This window comes from Spermophilus citellus, assembly GCF_964194105.1.
Source record: "Spermophilus citellus genome assembly, chromosome: 3".
Lineage (NCBI taxonomy): Eukaryota > Metazoa > Chordata > Mammalia > Rodentia > Sciuridae > Spermophilus > Spermophilus citellus.
Window position 1 is genome coordinate 8,198,465 of NC_138184.1, and position 18,480 is coordinate 8,216,944.

General features: G+C 39.9%; 1 protein-coding gene and 1 pseudogene across 5 annotated transcripts in view; both read right to left on the reverse strand.

The window, feature by feature from the left end:
- Positions 1-18,480, reverse strand: part of LOC308645893 (uncharacterized protein) — a 110,281-nt gene that overhangs the window by 40,490 nt on the left and 51,311 nt on the right. The gene's annotated exons all lie outside the window — the stretch shown is intronic.
- LOC308645298 (olfactory receptor 7C1-like) lies at positions 241-1,178 on the reverse strand (annotated as a pseudogene). The gene has a single exon. The product of its transcript is annotated as an olfactory receptor 7C1-like (transcript).

The following is an 18,480-nucleotide window of genomic DNA, read 5'->3' on the forward strand; positions in this document are numbered from 1 at the left end:
AGTTGAGATGTAGTGATGTAAAATGTAAAAGGAGGAGAGGTGGGGAATACAACTGAGGGTAACAGAGTGATCACCATAAAAGTTTCAGACAAAGTACTCACAGGGATATTTTGATTAAAGACAGAGAAACAGAGTTGGTGAGGGGTGAAAGCCTATATAATTTAGATTCAGAATTTCTTGACGCAGAATTTCTTTTGCTGGTACTTTTGCCAGCTCAAGAGCCCAGGAACAGTATTCTTGTCACTGAACATAAAATGTTCTCCCAAGAAGTTTCTTCAGGGCCCTCTTAATATCTGTGTTCCTCAAGCTATAGATAAAGGGGTTCAGAATGGGGGTTACCACAGTATACATCATGGAGGCCATCATGCCCTTCCAGGAAAATGATGATGCTTCAGAACTGAGGTATACACCAAGACCTGTCACATAGAATAAAGAAACCACAGATAGATGAGACCCACAGGTAGAAAAAGCTTTATATTTTCCATATGTTGATGGAATTCTCAGGATGGAAGAGACAATCTAGGTATAAGAGAAAAGGATCCCTGAAAAGGGAACAAATCCAAGAAGGCCAGTCACCATGTAGAGTATTATGTGATTGATCAGTGTGTCTGAAAAAGCTAACATGAGGGCCTGAGAAAGTTCACAGTAAAAGTGTCGAATTTCCCAATTGGTACAGAAGGATAGACGCAGCATCAACAGACTCTGGATCAGAGAATATGACAAGCTGATTAACCAGGATGCAAGAACCAGGAGGCCACACAGATGGGAGTTCATGATGACTGGATAGTGTAGGGGATGACAGATGGCTACAAACCAGTCATAAGCCATCACAGTGAGAAGGAAGGTATCCATGCCTCCAAAAACCATAAAAAAAATACATCTGGGTGATGCAGCTTGCATAGGTAATGGATCTGCTCTGTGTCTGAATGTTCACCAATATCTTTGGGACGGTTGTAGAGATGAAACCAATGTCAGCAAAGGACAGATTGAAGAGAAAGAAGCACATGCTCTTATGAAGATGGGAATCTGAGACAATGGCTATGATGATGAACAAGTTCCCAAGGAAGGTGACTATAAACATGGGGTAACAATCCAAATAACATCAGTTGATGCTCTGAGTCTTGGAAAAATCCCAGCAGTATAAATTCTAAAGCATTTGTTTGATTTCCTAGTCCCATGTTGTTGACACATCAGCTAGACAATTAAAGAGAAAGAACATGAAATAGACACCAGACAGACTATCTCGGCTTCTTTATTTCTTCAGGTAAAAAATTGGGCATGAAATCCTTAATATTAGAGAATCTAGAAAACCTACATTCTCTCATTCATTATAGGCAACATTTCATGATATTGACAAATCCATGTCTATTGGCCTATGGGAGACTCACCCATTCCCTTTGTCTCTGCCTTAGAATTAACTACAGAAAGTTAGAAGGAATTTTAGATCTTAGGGATAAAACAATCCACACCTGCTCCAATGCACACGGGGCCCAGAGACCTAAAGAAAGGTCTGAGTTATCTTCCTTGTGTGTGGCAGGACTGGGACTCAGAGGAGGGTCAGATGACTCTGAGCAATAAGAAAATTTGAGAGGAGGGGAAATATCTGAAAAAATATTTCAGGATGAGTAGGATTTCAGTTTCCAAAGGAAAGGAAGAAATAACAGAAGAGGAGGTCAGAAGGAAAGAAGGGAGAGAGGGAGAGAGGAAGGGAAGGAGGGAGGAAATGAAAATATTTTCAACAAATGATAAACCATGTTAACAAATGACTAGTAGGTACTGTACCTGTGACCCTCAACATTCTACAGAAACAAGTGCTTTCTGCACATTTGCTACATGCTATTATACAGGTGCTCTTCACCTATAATAAATCAACTAATTGATCAAACAGTCAAGGAAAACATAATTATCAAGGTTTAAACCATTGCAATGCCATAAGACACGGAAAAGTTCACAAAGAGTTGTGGGGATTTCGGTTTGGCCCTGGTTTTGATTTTTTATTTTGGTTTGGTTTTCATTTTGGTTTCGGGAGTTTGGGGGTGAGTAGTTGTTGTTATTGTTTGGGGTTTTTTACTGTTCTTGTTTTGTTTTGCTTGCTTCTATTAAGGATCAAACACAGGGACTCTCACATGCTAACATTCAGCTACAACCCCAGCCCTCTTTATTTTTTATTTTGATACAAGTTCTCAATCAATTGCCCAGGCTGCCAATATTTCTAAAATGAAAAACTGGTTATATTATTTCCCTGCCTGAAATTTTTAGATGTCTTTCTGATGTTGTTCAGGATGATACAACAAAATATCACAACTCCATAGTTAACAAACAACAGAAATTTATTTCTCTCTGTTCTGATGACTGGAAAGTCCACCATCAAAGCAGTGAGGGACCCACTGTCTTATGGGAGTCGATTTTCTTTGTTCATAGATGGCACTATCTCGATGTGTCCTCACATGGTGGGAGAGGGTGAAAAAGCTCCTTTGAGCCTATTCTATAGGGACACTGATCCCATTCATGAAGCTTCACAATCAAGATGTAATTGCCTGCCAAGAGGTCCCATCTCTTAATACCATGGCCTTGAGGGTTAGGATTTCAACATGTGAATTTTTTTTCAGGTCGGTCATTCTGAAAATATCTGGAATTCTTGATCTATCATGGGTCCACTCTGATCCTACAGCCTCATTTCTCAGCACTTCTCAACTGTTACTCTAAATTCTGAACATACTGAAAACATTCCTTGTATCAAAATGGGACAGAGCCTCTTATATAACCATGATTTTCAAGCACTCTTCCCTCTAATTTCTTCCTGTATTTCTATACTTGACACAGCTCTCCCCTGTTTAGGCTCTTTCCAACCATCCATCCTCAATTCCAACTGATTTCTTGGCATAGAGGATAACTTATATTGTTTTTGAAAGAGGAAAGGAAGAGAGAAGAGGGAATATGCTTTTACTCATTAAATAACCAGGCCCTCCTCTCAAGCCTAGGCAGGATATATCCCCAAGTTAGCACATCCCAGGATGCAACAGTGTAGCCAGCCCATCTTCTCTTGCCCTTCTACTTACTCTCTCACCAGGAATCCTTTCCCACGGAAACATCAGCAAATTCCTCTCCACAAGATTTGTCTGAGTTACTTACATACATGTCCCTGAGTTTCTGTCCTCTTTTACAGTGAAAACAAAAGGAAGAATAAATAGAGGAATCACACATTTACATGAAATTCACAGAGAACTGTCATAACAGTAGTTCTGGTGGGATTATAAATAAGGGGAGTCATCATTTCCATTCCTGTCTTGGAAGTTCCTCAGTGTTTATATTTGTCCTTTCACTTGCATGTAGAACAGCTGAATACTTTCCATCTCTGAGTGAGGAAGTCCTCTCTCTGTGTTCTCTCCCCAAACACCACTTTCCCAAAGAGAACAATAGAAGGCAAATGGATGAGAACATTCCCCCCACTGTGTCTGGTTGCAGGAGCCTCAGAACATAAATAAGAAAAGAGCCATGCCGGGAAAATGCCCTGCTATCCTTCCCAGTGCTATGCCAAGCATCCCCCCATCCATTCAGGTGCCTATGAGAACAGTGGGATATCAGTCTTCCACATGTAATTAATGAGCACCAGAGAGGAGAGTACTCTAAAGTATTCTTATGACCTCTGCTGATTTGGGGAATGGTTAATGAAAGGATTGGCCCCTGAAGCTGGAATCTCTTCTCAGCTCTATATTAGGTCCTCTGAGAAAAAGATATATAGTCTACACAAACTTTCAGGTTTTAGAAGGGAAGTTCTTTTATGGAAGCACTTCTCCCTTAAATGTTTCTGCTGAGAACCATGGATACAGGAGAAGTGGGGAAGAAGGCCAGGTCTGTCAGGAGAAACAAGGGTGTTACTAAGCACGTGACAGTGACAGCAGAATTCAGAAAGGCTTGTTCTAGGCTATGGAATAATGAAGACTTTGGAGTTCATGGGTCAGACAACAAAAAATGACTAGAAAAGAACAAGAATTTACTACAAAGCATCCATTTGTAAAACCCAGACTGGTAACTCTAACACTGGACTGTGTTATCCACAGCAATTCTGTGCTGTCAGGGTGCCCTAACGACCAACACAGAGTAACCCTCCCCATAACCTCCTCAGCTATCCACCCAAATACTATACAATCAAAGTAAAACTTCACTCTACAAAGGCAAGTTTAAGCAACTAATCTAGGCATTCTACTTTCCAAGCAAATATTCTTGAGAGCTCCCTCTCCATGAATATCATCTCTTTTCCCTCATCACTTACTGGGCTATGTAGGCTTGGCAGCATGGACCCACTGCAGGGCCAACTTCCTCGAATTGTGTTCTCTGATGAAGACAGAAGATCTGTCCACTGAAAGAGCAGGGAGACAGAGCCAGGCATATGGTATGGGGTCTGGCTGACTTCTTCTGGAGAAGGCATGAGTGTCTTAGCCTGGCACTTAAAGGCCTTGGTGACTATAAGCTGATGAGTTTCAAGTTGCACCCAAGAGGCTGTATCCCCACTGAAGTTTATTAAACAAATTGATCAATGGTATGCTCCTTCCTTGATCAGTTTGGCTCCATAAGGGCAGGAATACACAGAAAGAAGTCTCTAACTCATCAATTCCTTATTCCAGGGAGATTAACTGTAGCTCCATCAGGATTCCTCTCTCCTGTGTTCCTCTCCTCTGGGAAGAGTCACTAGTCTTGCTAGATTCCCTCTTGGTGACAAATTTCACCATTTTCCACTTACAGTTTCCTAATCAGGCAGATGGCTGAGTAGCAAAGGGTCTCAGGATTCTCTAGGGTAGGGATTCTCAAAATTTGGCCTACACCAGGATGACCATGAAGACTTGTTTAAATTCAGAGAACTGAGACCCACTCACCCCCAGTTTCTGTCTCAGTAGGTCCGACTTTAAGTCTGATAATTTGCATTTGGGGCAAGTTTCAATTTTTATATCCCCAAGACAGTCTTTCTTTATGAGAGAGAGAAAGAGAGAGAGGGAGAATTTTTTAATATTTATTTTTAGTTTTCGGTGGACACAACATCTTTATTTTACTTTTATGTGGTGCTAAGGATGGAACCCAGTGCCCTGCGCATGCCAGGTGAGCACGCTACCACTTGAGCCACATCCCTAGCCCCCATTACAGTCTTTTGAGAAACACTGTCCTAGGATTTAGGTTTCTCAAAATCATCACCTTGGGCTTTGCTAATATACAGCTTCCTACTCTATCCAAGACTTACCTTGTCAATATCTTCAGGGAAAGATCTCAGAATCTACTTTTTAAATATTTCAAGGGGTTTTTAAACTTTTTATTAATTTTTATTGTGGTAAAATATAAATAGCAAAATATACCATTGTCACGATTTTTCAGTGCATGGTTCAGTGGCACCATGTGTATTCACAATGCTGTGTGGCAGCACTGCTGTCCAATTCCCAGGCTTTTGATCACCCCAAACATAACTTTTATTTCCATTAAACAGTAACTCACCATACTCCTCCACCTCTAGCCCTTGGAAACCACTATGTCTCTTTTTATGCCTATGAATTCCCTCTTCTAGGTTTCTCCATCTAAAAGGGGAATACATGGAGGTATTCTTTTTATTGCCTAATGATGTTCATCATTGGCACATAATCAGGAAAATAACAAATTTTAAAAGGAAGAATTGAATTTTTATTTTACCATACAGCGTAATATTTTAGTTTTTATATACAATATTATCTAACCTCAATATTGGAAGCAATATCAACTCAATGGTATGTTCCTTCCTTGATCAGTTTGGCTTCTTGGATCTACCTATTATGATTTCAATTTGATATTACATTTTGAGGGATCTACACATAATTATTTCAATTTGGTATTATAATTTTTGCTACTGATCCAGCATTCTAAATTTTCTCATTATTCAATCTCTCCCTTTCCAGCCAACCTCTAAATACATGCCACTTGGTCACTTGTTCTCCCAAAATTACTCTCTGCCATTTACCCACACATACACACACTATCCTTTCTTGTATATCCATTGTAATTGGGTATGGATTTGAGTTTTCCTCATGTCAGTTAATGACAAACTAATCTCTCTGTCCTCAGTACAGAAATCTCCCAGTCAAGAGGGCTGTATATCATCTTTAATTATCAGAGAAATGCAAATCAAAAGCAATATGCCACAATTCTCATATAGTCCACTTGATCAACTATATAAAATACTCAGAGGTGAAGAGCACATTTATTGAAGACTTCATGAACTGCAAACATGAACAAATATAATGCAAGTATATTCTCGAGTTACATGAGTCTTTGTAACTAAGCAGAAGTGAGAATTCACTAGGACAATTGTTGAGTTCAGACACAGAATAGCTATGACTGAAACTTAATGATGGGGGACTCTAGAGGTAGTGGAAGACAAACTAAACAGATTCTTCTTACTGCATGCAGAAAAATGAAACTGGACCCTTATCTCACACCATATACAAAAACCTCCTCAAAATGAATTAAACATTTAATCCTAAGACCTGAAACTGTAAAGCTACTAGAAGAAAACCAGAGAAGAATAAACCCTTGACACTGGTCTAGGAAAATGGTTTTGCTTGATTTTTTTATTAGGGACTGAATCAGGGGCATTTAACTCCTAAGCTACATTCCAGCCCCTTTTGTTTTTTATTTCAAGATAGGGTCTTGCTAATTTGCTGAGTCTGGCTTTGAAATCACAATTCACCTGCCTCCATCTTCCAAATTGCTGGGATTACAGCTGTGTGCCCTGTGCCCTGTAAAAATGTTTTTAGGGTATACAGGCAAATGAGATTACATCTAACTAAAAACAATTTTGCACAGCAAAGAAAACAATCAGTGAAGATATAACCTACAGAATACGAAAATAGTTTGCAAACCATTTATCTGACAAAAAGTTAAGATACAAAATACATATGGAACATAAACAACTCAATACCAAAAATAAATAAATAATTCAATTAAAAATAGACAAAGGGCCTAAAAAGACATTTTCCAAAGAAGACATGAAATGGCAAACAGATATATGAAAAATATTCAACATCTCAAATTGTCAACTGAATGCAAATCAAACCCATGTAAGTCACATGTTTTATAATGCTTATTAACAAAAAGTCAAAATATAACAAGTGCTGTTACGGGTATGGAAAAAAGGAAACCTATGTACTTTGTTTGTAGTATATCCATTATGGAATGCCATATGGAAGTTCCTAAAAATGAACACACACACACACACACACACACACACACACATACACACAGAATCATGTGATTCAGCAATTCCTTTTGATTGTATATCCCAGGAATAAAATATTTGCACTTTTACACTAACTTCAGCATTATTCACAATAGCCAAAATATAAAACAACGTGTCTGACACATGAATGGATAAAGAAAATGAGATACACACACACACAGTACCCAAGGTGTGGAAACAACCCAAGTATTCTTCAAAAGATGAATCAATAAACAAAAGATAATGTATACATACAAGGGAATATTATTTAGCCTTGAAATTCGGAAATGCTGACACATACTACAACATGGATGAACCTTGAAGACATTATGATGAGTTAAATTATCCAGTCACAAAAGGACAAATACTGTATGACTCCACTCATGTGATATCCCTAGAGCAGTCAAATTCACAGAGACAAGAAATACAGTGGTCATTGTCAGGGGACTGTGGTAAGTGGAAACGGGTAGTTATTGTTGAATACGTACAGAATTTCATACGGGGAAGATGAAAAAAGTTCTGGAGATAGTGGAGATGGCTGCAAAACATTGTGAAGGAATTTAATGCCACTAAATTATGTACTTAAAATGGCTAAAATAGTTATTTCTTATGTTGTAGACCATAATTATAAAATAATAAGGCAACATTACCTTTGCAAATTCCAAGACTTTTGGCAATCACTTACTTTTGTTTCAGAGTAGATCAGACACCAAAGTGTCTTATTGAAGTTTGTTAGAGCCAGTAAATCAGAACTCTAATTTAGCCATTTTTATGAGAGTGTCTCTTATCACTGGCTGGTATGACTTCTTCCTTTGTAAACAGCATTCCCGTCTCGGATATCAGTACTGAGGAGTGAAGTTGGTAGACAGCTTAGCTTAATAGCAAAAAGACAAATAGCATGACATCAGCTCTGTTGAGAGTTTCCCTGGACTATGTCACATCATAGCAGGTGGCATCATGAGGAAAGCACACAGAAATGGAAAGATCACATGGTAAGCAGGACTCCAGAGAGCAGGGAGGGGCCAGCCTTGCTCCTTTATAGCATACCACTCTCACGAGAACTAACTCATTCCTTGAGACCAGCATTAATCACTTTCAAGGACACTCCCCAATAATATATTTAATTTCTGGTACCCCACCACTCAAAGGTTCCACCACCTCCTATATCACCACTCTGAGGACCAAGATACCAACACATGGAGCTTTGAGTCACTGTAACCAAACCAGAGCACCCAGACTAAGGACCAGTTAAATTCATCCATACACATAACATACCTAAATATATCTAAAAGACATGAAAGTAGTATAGAAAAGTGACATGAATTCTTGAAAGGGATGAATATTAAAATTACTTTTCAAAAACATTGGTGCATTTCTCCAAGATGCTCGGGCCATCGATGAAAAATAAAGAAGGTTATATAGATGTTGTAGAATTCAATTATACAGTGACTCTAATGCAGACAGCATCCCATAATACTCCCATCGATCCCATTACATCAATCCCAAAGAAGCAATGTTCATATAGGAGATATTGAGAAAACTGAAAGACATGAGAGCTACAAAAACTACAAAACCAGATGGGCAGAGTTGGGGGATCCATAAGTTTCGTTTCACTGGCTTATCCAATATGTACACTGTACTTTTGAGGAACCTCCTCATGGTCCTCTTGATGTCCCTGTTCCTCAGGCTGTATATGAAGGGGTTGAGCATGGGAATGACTGTGGTGTACATCACTGAAGTCAAATAAATAAATACACTGTATAGAAAAAAAATGAGTGAAGAAACTAGCCAATGACTGGAAAAGGTTATCTGATATAATATATATGCATTTTTATGACCATAGATACTATATGTATATATGTGTGTGTATGTGTGTGTGAATATAGATAGATACATAGGTCAATGTGTATGTATCAAGATACAAAGTTACATATACATACAATTAGACAAGTAACCAGAAGGAAAGCATTAAAATTTTTTAAAAAAGAAAGAGGACAACAAATGGGTGAATTGCTTCAAAAAGTGCCTTCATAAAGATGACCAAATAACCAATAAGCACACAAAAAAGTACTCTAAACCATTACATATCAGAAAAATGCATAATATCACTACACACTCTATTGAATGGCTAAAGTTTCTAAGCATGAACCAGGTGTGTGGAACTGCTGTTGGGGGATTTCTGCTGAAACTAACATTTTTTAAAAAACTAAAGTATCTACCAAAAGTATACATGAAGTCTTCCCTTTCATTCTGTCATTGCATTACCCCACATACAGCATATACCAACAGAAGTAAGTGTGTAAGACTAACAAAAGACCATCTAAAGGACAAACCAGGCATTAAGCTGAGTTAAAGAAGTCAAACAAATAACTGTACATATTATAGTTTAACATTTATCTAAAAGCAAGAACAATCAAACCAAATCAAGTATAATAAGAGTTGAAATTGGGTTTCCTCTGTGGTGCAATTATTGACAAAGGGACAAATGAACTTCCTGGAATCATGGAACTGTGTCCACCAGGATGTATACATTCACGTGAAATTTCATCAAGCTGTACACAGATTGGCACTTCATGCACATTAGTGTATGTATACCTTGACAAAACAGTAAAAAAGTAATTAAGGGAAATGGTGTAGTTATACTTTAAGAAATAAAGTATAACTTTAAAAAAAAAAAGTACCCACTAAAAAGAAATGACCAGATATGATGGCACACACCTGAAATCCCAGCCATTCGGGAGACTAAGACAGGAGGATCACGAAATTCAAAGCCAGCCTCAACATAATGAGGCCCTAAGCAACTCAGCAAGACTCTGTCTCAAAATAAAAACAAAAAGGACTGGAATTTGACTCAGTGGTTAAGTGCCCATGGGTTCAATTCCTGGTACCAAGAAAAAAATCTAAATACAAAGAATGAATTCTAAGTGATGATGATATATAAACATAGTTCATTAATGATTTTAAAAAATTACCATTCTGGTGAGGCTATCCATGTTTGGGAGTAGAAAAATCTCTCTACCTTCCACTCAATTTTGCTATTAACTGAAACTTCATCTAAAAGTAGTTTGACGGGGCTGGGGATGTGGCTCAAGCGGTAGCGCGCCCTCCTGGAATGCGTGCGGCCCGGGTTCGATCCTCCAGCACCACATACAAACAAAGATGTTGTGTCCGCCAATAACTAATAAATAAATAAATATTAAAAAAAAGTAGTTTGACTATCTTCTCAAAAAAAAAAAAAAAACACCCAGAACCTTAGAATATTGCCTTATATGGAAACAAGTTCTTTGTCAATATAGTAAAGTTAAGATGAGGTTATTCTGGATTAAGATGGACCCTAAATCCAATGACTGATGTCCCTATATGGACAGAGATTAGAAACAGGTACACAGGGAAGGTAATGGTGGAGGCAGAGACTAGAGTGATACATCTATTAAAAAAAAAAAAGTCTGCCAGCAACCACCTGAAGCTAGAAAGTGACAGGGAAAGACTTTTCCCTTAGAGCCTTTAGAAAGAATATAGCTCTGCTGAAACCTTGTTTCACACTCCCAGATGCCAGAAATATAAAAGAATAAATTTCTATACTTTTTACCCATCAGTTTGTGGTACTTGTTCACAGAGGGCTTAAGAAACTAACATTGTCTACCCCATAGACTCATCTCTAAATCATTCAAAAAGCAGCGCAAATTCTCTAATAGGTACTTTCTAATGCCCTCTTACTAAGATGCCCCTCGACACCCCATAGGTATGTTCTCCCATGACTGCAAAATAAACCCTGCTTGTTTAACTTACAGGTGTGCTCCTGGTGGTCTCTGGGTAAAGGACATTCACAGCAGTAGACTCTTCAAAGTTCTAAATCACAAATTCTCCCTGTGCCCCAGAGAAGCCCCTCAATCCCCACACATTTAATACTTAATAAGCCTCAAGGCTTTCAACCACAAAAAGAAAAAGAAAAAACAAGTTTAATATGCCCATGTTTATTTTCATGAAGAAGCCTCGAGATCATAAGCACCCTGTGGTCAGTGACCACGTTTGTCTTATTTACCAAGTACTCCCACTCCTCAGCACAGATCCTGGAACAAGGTCAACTAGTAGATAAAACTGTTTTCTAAACAACTACATGGACACCATTGACAATCTTACCCAGTGAGACCAGGTTCTGGAAGGTTTCCAGCATTACATCTCTGTAGAGGGTCCTCTGAGCAAGATCCAGCAAAGCCCACTCCTGCTGGGTAAAGTCCACAGCCACATCCTCAAAGTTGACAAACTCTGTTCAGAAAGGCAAAATTCCTCCATTGTGTGCGAGATGATGGGTGAGGCTGACAGCATTGGGGGCCTGAGAATCAATTCAGGGGAGGCTCAGAAGATTCTGTGTTCTCCCCGGGTCTATGTCAGGACTCAGTCAGCAGATCTCTTTCCCTTTCTACCCACATATACTTTCTGGTTGATCAAATTCTTTCTGATAGACTTATCAATTCTAAAAAAATAAATTTATCTCTTCACAGTATAATTATAATGAGGTCACACACAATTACTCTTATACAGTCACCTAATTTAACACAGAATACTTCTGTTACAAGATGTCAGGGGGATCTGCACACATCAAGCAGTCCAGCAGACATCCACTGGGTATCTGATAATTCAATAAAACTATTTTACCATCTAGCTGGAGATACTGTCATTCCACAGGTTGAGGGCTCAGTCCCACAATACTTTCCCAAGTCCAGAAGCCAGTCCTAGGTAGTAGGTTGTCACATACACCTCTGACCAACTGGCTACCTCCTCCTTGAGGGAGGGAATTTGCTGGGACCACTCAAAGAATGCAAAGAAATACTTCCCTGTGTTTACTAGTTTCTTATAAAGAATATTACAAAGTACATCGATGGATGGCCAGATAAAGAGATGGATAGGACCCAGTATGGTGGCAAAGGTGCAGAGCTTCCATGCCCAAGAAACTCAACATGTTCAGCTATCCTGAAGCTCCCTAAACCCACTCTTCTGGGGTTCTCATAGAGCCTTTACTTGTAGCCAATGGTTATCAACTTAACTCTCAGTCTGTTTCCCTTCCTAGAGTTTGGCCTGTGGAAGTGTGAAAGTTCCAATCCTTTAATCATACCTCCATCTTTCTGGACCAGCCATGATCCTTAGGTTATCTATAACCTACCAGCCACTAGTCATCTTATGAGCATACAAAGCTATTTTTATCACTCCAGACATTCCACAGGTCTTAGAAACTCTGTACCAGGACACTGGACTAAGACCAAATACAGAACGCACAATATCACACTTGGTGACCAATTCCAGTTCCATATTGCTCCAGGACATGTGGCAGAAATGAGAGAAATACTCTAAATGAAATAATTTCCACAATGATAGAATCAGTTCCTTGTAACAGAAACAATTTCACCTGCTACCTTAGATACATCATAGCAAATCTGCACAACATGAAACCCAAGATTAAATGAGTTTTTGTTTGTTTCTTCCTTCTCCACCTTGCTGAGGATTGAATCCAGAAGCGCTCTACTCCTGAGCTACATCCACAGCCCTTTTCATATTTTAATTTGAGACAGGGTCTTCCTAAATTGCCTATTCCCTTAAACTCAGAAACTCCTTCCTCAGTCTTCCAAGTAGTTGGCATTACAGGCATATGATGAGGTTTTAATGAATAAAAACACACTGAGGGAAAAGGAATTTTTCTATTTTTCCCCCTCACAAACCTGAGAGGCCTATGAGCCTGCACAGCACATCTTTATGGCAGGCCCACAAGTAGCAAATTTTCTTTATTCTAGGCCAGGATTTGGCAAAATAGGCATCAACTAATCAGTCCTCTATTTGTGTACATCAGTTTGACTGGAACACAACAAAACATTTCTTTATAAGCTTTCCCTTGGTGCTTTTGTACTAAAATGAGAATTTCCTTGCAATAGAAATTCTCTGGCCTTCAAAACCTAAAATATTTCCTCTATGATCCAATAAAGAATCAGATGGCCAACGTGTGTTCTAAAACAGCTAAGCAATACCCATCACAAGACACATTATGATAGCAAGAACCAGAATTCCTTGTTCCTCACTGCCTAGAACATATGAACCTTTGAATATCTGATGAATGAAAACTGTTAATGGATGGATGAATGAAATCTAATCTGTGAAGCCAAGTATGTAAATCTGGAACCTCTTTTCTGGGGGACTTTTGTAATCACGTTCATGTTCAATTGAATGTCATATATTCCTTTTAAATAAATACATAAAACAGCTAGAAAGCCAGACACAGAAGTATACGCCTATAACCCCAGTTACTTGAGAGGCTGAGGCAGGAGGATTACTATTACAAAACTGCTAAGCCAGAGTATGACAAGTCTACTTGTCTGCAAAGCCTAAATGCCTGAGTACATTTCTGGACACATGCCTTACAATTTAGTTGTTATTAGAGTTCTTTTTCCCTATTATCAGAATTTAACCTAGAACACTGTTGGGCACTATAGTGTCAGGGGAAAGACTTTATTCAAATGTGCTATCTTCAAGCTCCTCTTCCAAGCCATTGGCCTTGGGCAAGGACATTTTTCTTAATACCCACAGCAACTACTCCTTAATATCATTTTACTTAGGTAATATTTGTGCTTACGCAGTCATGGGTGTTAGTTATGGAAAATGAAAAACACCAAGATAGTGCAGCCTGGGAAAAGGGAGTGAAAAGGAAAGCCATACATTGATAGCCTTCATCTCTTGAAAGATAAATCCTTTTCAGATGCGGGCCACAAGTGGGGAGAAAGTGTTTCATCAAACCTGAAAGGATAATCTCTGGGAAGCTTTTAATCTCTTTCAAGATGAATCCTCTCCAGGTGCCTGGCCACAGACCCCTCAACCCCAAAACTCAAAATTCCTGAGTGCCCAAACTGACATCTCACTAAATCACCTCTCAGTATGACCTATTTAAGCCCAACTCCTTTGGCCAATGGCTAATTTCCACCAGGACAGTGAGTCCACTGGAGGTATAACACCATTCCTGAATAAAAAGCTGATGAGAGCTGGGACGGCGCTCAGTTGTCAAGTGCTTGCCTCGCCATGTGTGAGGCACTGGGTTCAATCCTCAGCACCACATAAAAATAAATAAAGACACTGTGTGTTCATCTACAACTAAAAACAGTGCTGCACACCTCTAAACCCAGCTACTAGGAAGGCTAAAGCAGGAAGATCACAAATTGCAGGCCAGCCTGGCCACCGACAACCCAGCCTCAAAATTTAAAAATAAGTAAAAAAAAAAAAAAAAAATGCTGGGGATGTAGCTCAGGGGTAGAATATCCATGAGCATGGGTGTGGCCCTGGGCTAGGTCTCCAGCACCACAAAACAAACAAGGACATTTAATCACTGGTTAGTAAAATTCACAGCATTAATAGAAAAAAGACTGTCTGCTTCATCCCCTTGGTCATGACACAGTGACAAATCTCCTTCAACATATGACCCTGGGCGACTACAATGTAGCCTGCTAGAGAGGAAGGGACCCCGCGGAGACACTCTCCAGGCTCCTGTCCAGAACCGACGCCAACAAGGCTTCTGCTCTTGGCAGAGAGGCCGTGGGTGGAGACCGGAAATACCGCGGGGCTCTCCAGCTCCCGCCTACGGGAAACAAACACGCCAGCGCCCCCCAGGAACCACCTGACCCAGAGACCCCAAGGCACCAGTGTAGAGGCCTACTTCCGCTTCCGGTTTCTGCATGAGGGAGGCGGGGCACACCAAGCAAGGGGCGGAGCCTGGGGGCTGGGAATTGGGGTGGTACATTGGCCTGCTTGGGTGCTGTCGGGAAATGATGGGGTTTGCTGGGGCTGAGGGTAAAGAAAGAATAATCAGGTCGTTTGGAAAAGCAGAGCATGATGGCGACTATCATCTGGCTCTGATACCAAGTTGAAGAGCTATGCAGCTCTCAGCTACCTTCCCAAGAGCTGAGGAAACCAATGCACCCCTGGTAGGCTGAGGCCAGAAGGTCAAAACCAGTCTGGGCAACTTAGTAACACCCAGTCTTAAAAGCTTCCTACCTGGCGCACACCTGTAATCCCAGCAGCTCAGGAGGCTTAGGCAGGAGGATCACGAGTTCAAAGCCAGCCTCAGCAAGGGCAAGGCCCTAAGCAACTCAGTGAGACCCTGTCTCTAAGTAAAATTCAAAAATAGGCCTGGGTGCAGCACTAAGAAATGACAAAATCATAGAATTTGTAGGGAAATGGATGGCATTAGAGCAGATTATGCTAAGCGAAGCTAGCTAAGCCCTAAAAAACAAATGCCAAATGTCTGCTTTGATATAAGGAGAACAACTAAGAACAGAACAGGAAGGAAGAGCATGAGGAAAAGACTACAGTAAACAAAGACGAATGGGGGGAGAGAAACGGAGAGAGAAGGGAAAGCACACGGAAATAGTAGGAGACCTTCAATGATACATAAAATTATAAGAGGTTATGAGGGGCAAGGGGGAGGAAAAAAAAGAGAGATAATTGAACAACAGCAGGGGAGGTAGAGAGGGAAGATGGGAGGGGAGAGGAGGGGGGATAGTAGGGGATAGGAAAGGTAGCAAAATACAACAGTCACTAATATGGCATTATGTAAAAATGTGAATATGTAACAGATGTGATTCTGCAATCTGTATTTGGGGTGAAAATGGGAGTTCAAAACACAATTTGAGTCAAAGGTATGAAAGATGATATATCATGAGCTATGTAATGCTTTAAATAATCAACAAAAAAAATTTCTACATGAAAAAAAAAAATAGGCCTGGGGATGTGGCTCATTGGTCGAGTGCCCCTGAGTTAAGTCCTCAGTACATAAATAAATAAATAATTTCCAAAAAGGGCTGGGGATTTAGCTCAGTAGTGGAGCATTTGCCTAGCCTGGGATCCTTCCCAAGTAGGAATGCAGGGGATGTTAAGGAAACCAGTTGAGAGACCATAGTGCCTGCTGTTAGTACAACAAAAAGAAAAGATGTTTGAAGAGGATACAAAAAGAGTTGCCATCCTCTTACGTCTCTAAGCAGCTCAGCATGAAGAGACACTTTCAACCTAGGAAAGGGAGAAAGAAAGAAGTCTAGGCCTTAGATTGCGAACCCTTTACCAGTCCGGGTTAAGCCAGCTGCCATGCTGGCAGGTGGCACAGCCTGTAAACCCTTCCCAGCAATTCGGAAGGCTGAGACAGGAGGCTTGAGAGTTCAAAGCATCCTCAGCAACTCAGCCAAGACTCTTGTCTCTAAATAAAAAATAAATAAATAAATAAATAAAATAAAAACAGATGGGGACCGGGGTTGTTCCTCAGTGGTAGATCAGTTGTGTTGCATGCATGAGGTACTGGGTTTGAATCTCAGCACCACATAAAAATAAAGATACTGTGTACATCTACAACTAAAAAAAAAAAAAAAAAAAAAAACATTTAAAAAAGTCTGGAGATTGTCTCAGTGGTTAAGTTTCCTGAGTTTCATCCCCAGTACAAAAAAAAAAAAAAAAAAACCACCACCTATGGCCATGCACAGTCCCACAACCTCCAATACTAGCTGAGTGAGCTTGCTGCTGGAACTGGGTTTGCCAGGGCACGGAACTTCTCCATCACCCTTCCCCCAAGAGTGGGCAGCTGAGGGAGGAGAAGGACTACCTCCCCAGGAGAACAGGTCATGAAAGCTAGTTCGGGTCTTTGTCTTGGAGCTCAGTGCCAGGCCTGCAACTGTGAGACTCAGCAGATTACAGACCAAGGCCCCTGTGTAGGCCCGAGCTCACAGATGGAGCCTCTAGACATGAACCAGCATCAGGCAGATACTTGCATGCCACCTGGGAGACTACATCATTCAGCCTATATCATCGCCAGCCTCCCCAAAATTGTATCTGTCCTCTGGATGTGAGACTCAGATTTGACCCAGCTTAGTGTCAGTCTTGGGGTCCATTTCAACCACCAGTCACCCAGTCTCAGGCAGCACAGTTATGGAGAGGCCAGTACTTACAGATGAGGCTCTAGAACTTCTTCAGCACCAGACACCTATGGGATGAACTACCACCAGCTTGTTTTGGAAGTGTGAGAACTGGGCATGCTCCAGTTAAATACCAGCCTGGGTGGACATGGGGCTGCCTTTGTTATTGGAGATAGGATCTCTGGCTTGGAAATAGGAATGAGACCAAGTCCAATATTGTGGGCACACAGAGGCAAGCCTTTAATTAGGGCTTCACCAAAGGTGGACAGCACTGATTAAGAAACTAGGCTGTTTCACCAAGGCAAGATGTGGAAACTTTTATTCGTTTTCTGGGGTGAGGCAAAGTCCAATAAGCTATAAAGCTGATGTAAGAAAAAGGTATGTACTAATACAAAAATTAAAAATAAAAAAAGGTATGTACTAATCCAAAAATTAAAAATAAAAAAATATACAAAGCAAAACACACCACGTATCTAGAAATAAATTAAACAAAGGCATTCAAGACCTCTACAATTAAACTACAAAACACCTTCAGAAAAGTTAAAGACAAACTAGGTAAATGGATTGTTGCACCATGTTCATCAATTGAAAGATGCAATTCTCTCTTAAGATCTCAATTTTCCTTAGGTTATTCTATAAAATGGACTCTAAACATTTTTATAAAAATTAATAAATTCTAAAATGAGTATTTATTATTAGATTTCCAAAAATACTACAAAGCAATACAAATTAAGATAGTATGGTGCTGCTGCAAGGAATGACAAACAAAGCAAAAGACATAGATTGCTTACGTAAGCTGAGGAAAACATGATCTAGTGGATAAATCTGTACACATATACCTCCATGCTACCTCACACCCTATCAAACAAAAAAATACTTGAAATGGATCACCGACCTGAATACAAGAAGTCAAACAATGAAGGGTCCTGAAGAAAACATAAAATATATTCAGTATCTTAGTCTAGGCAAATACTTCATAAAGAACACTCAGATCTCTACTTATTTTTTATGTTCTGTAAAGACTGAGACAAAATTTTAGCAATCTAAAAAGTCATATGGCATCTAACATTCAAAAACTATTTCTAGGAACTAAAAAACACTGGGTAAGTTCCCAGACTTTGTATTTCCCGAAGTCAGCATAAGGTGCAATATTGCCTCTAGTTTGAGCCCCCAACTGCTCACAGCTTCCTCTCTCTCCTCTCCATGTGCATCATAACTACCAGGGTTCTATGATTTAGGGGTACGAATTCTAACCTCAGTTTCTCATTGAGAAACTGGGAGTTGGTCCTAAACAAATCAGAGTATTAACATTCC